Below are 2,355 nucleotides of genomic sequence, written 5' to 3' on the forward strand. Positions count from 1 at the left end.
ACAATCCAGTTCACCAGTGAAAGATGGTGATGATAGTATTTGTGATACTTATCTACTTCAATGGTCTCCTTGTTACCTCTGAGGGCAACTACCTTCCTTTCCTTTATCCTAATGACTATTCTACACTGGATAATCATAACTGGTATTCTACAGTTTCATTACCTTCCCCACTTAAATTTGGATCAACTTGTCACTATTATGCACAGGTAAAAACTCCATGAGTACAACTTACATGCATAACCAGTTTGTTTGACAGATTGTGTCTGGTGGGTACATTCACTGTATAATCTATGGAGAACATTTTTCTGTTATTGATTACATAAACATCGCCCCATACCGTGATGGTATAAGTTTAAGTACAAAAGGAGAAGTCCGTTATACTACTATGCTTCCAATAACAAATCCATCTATATTCAATCAAGTCAATGATTACTTATCTACTTCAACTGGTAGCAGTGTATCAGCTGAATGGATACTGTGGGCCTACTGGTATGATGTATGTCCAAATAATAATACCAATTGCAGCAATACTGAGGTTAAGTGTCTTTGTTTATGATTTAATTAATAATAATTTCCTTATTATATATAGTCTAATTATTTTCAGGTTGCATTAGCTTTTCAAAGTAATGTTACATATGCTGTGTTTATATACAAGTGTGGACTCATACGATGGACAAGATATAGAGCTACTGTTGGTATTTACAATGTTTCTGGTATTAATGATCATCATCCATTATCAAATACTGATAATGTTACTGACATAGACTGCTATGATGTAGTATCAGGATGGACTAATATTGTATACAGATTAGATCAAGGTAACGTATCATTTATAATTATTACAAAGTTTTTGCTCAATCAAAATAGGACAAAGAGTTTTAAATGAATTCAAAGTTGCATCTATAAGATTTGACATAATTATTGTGTCATGGGAAGTTTATCCAAAAGAAAATGCTACACTTACATTGAGTATCACTGATTCTTACCAAACAGTTAATAGTACTATTAATGTTACTGGATACGATAATGTATATAATTATACTGAAGATATACACCTTTGTAATGTTTATACCTTCAAACTGACACTACCAAAAACAGAAACTGGATGTAATAACAACATAAGAAGTATATCTACAGGTACAATAAACAACTTATAACTAAACACTGTCATTATTATTAATCTTTAGCACTGACACCAAAACCTGAGAATGTATCTGCATTATATCTTAACAATGAAACTTTAGTAATAAAATTTCAAGTAAGAGCATTTCCTCACATGTATTTTCTGCACAAAATAATATTAATCCTATTAGATACACAAGTGCTTTAATAATGAAATACAGTTGTTTCTAGCTGGAACTAATGGTTTTAACACTTCAAATCCACTGGATATTAACAGTCTTCAATATATTGATGAGTTTTATATAGTACACTGGAATATAAAACTGAATAGAAACTCATTGTATTACCTAACAGTATCAGCAATTGGTACATATGAAACTAGCACTTCTGATGTAACAGAAATAAGTAAGACAGCAGTACTACAATAATTTTAATCAATCTATTCAGTAGGCAAATATAATGTAAAGGATATAATGATAGAGAAGAGTGAGGGTATTGTCTGTTTTGTATGTGTTACTGAAATGTTTAATGAATGTCAAGTAATGATAGCGTCAGTAACAACAACACTGATACCACAATCAACACAAACTAATGGAACATGTTACTCATTTACTGATAATGGAACATACACTGTATATGCACATGATTTAGAGAATGGACTAATAATACTGACACCAGCAGTAGTTATACAATATACAGTGGACTGGATTGAACCATCAGACACAGGTTAGTTAGAATGAGCTCAATTCATGTCATAACAGCTATCATAATTATAATAAAAACAGTTCATTTAAGTATTGAAAGTTGGGCCACAAGCTGCAACAGAATGTTATTCTCATCAAATGATAGTACTAATTCTGTGTTTCCAAGCATTACTAATACCACTAATAAAAGTAATTTTAATTTATTTGATTGTACCTATATATACATATAACAGATCAGTCATACACTAGTGCAGTCCTTGGAGGTCTCTTTGCACTCTCAACCTGTACTGGTATTATTTTATTAATAATACTAGTTGCAATACTCAGAAAAAAAGGTAAAGATTTAAATCTGATATGATCTTTACTTATTTGTGCTATATAAAGGCAAAACTAAGACTCAAGTTGGTATTCCTGTCAAAACAAAAAATAATTTAGCATACGAAATGATGGAACAAAGCAATGAAATATCAATATCTCAAAATTACTCCAACAGTGATTTTACTAATATTGGTAATACTAATGTAGTACC

General features: G+C 30.9%; 1 long non-coding RNA gene across 1 annotated transcript; it reads left to right on the plus strand.

Moving 5' to 3' along the window:
* Window positions 1-1,370: 1,370 nt before the first annotated feature.
* On the plus strand, window positions 1,371-2,009 carry LOC109588380 (uncharacterized). The gene is made up of 3 exons (XR_002188136.1): window positions 1,371-1,527; window positions 1,570-1,848; window positions 1,908-2,009. It is a non-coding gene; the product is annotated as an uncharacterized LOC109588380 (long non-coding RNA).
* The last annotated feature ends 346 nt before the right edge of the window (window positions 2,010-2,355 follow it).

Source organism: Amphimedon queenslandica, unplaced genomic scaffold (genome assembly GCF_000090795.2).
Source record: "Amphimedon queenslandica unplaced genomic scaffold, v1.1 AMPQUscaffold_12124, whole genome shotgun sequence".
NCBI lineage: Eukaryota > Metazoa > Porifera > Demospongiae > Haplosclerida > Niphatidae > Amphimedon > Amphimedon queenslandica.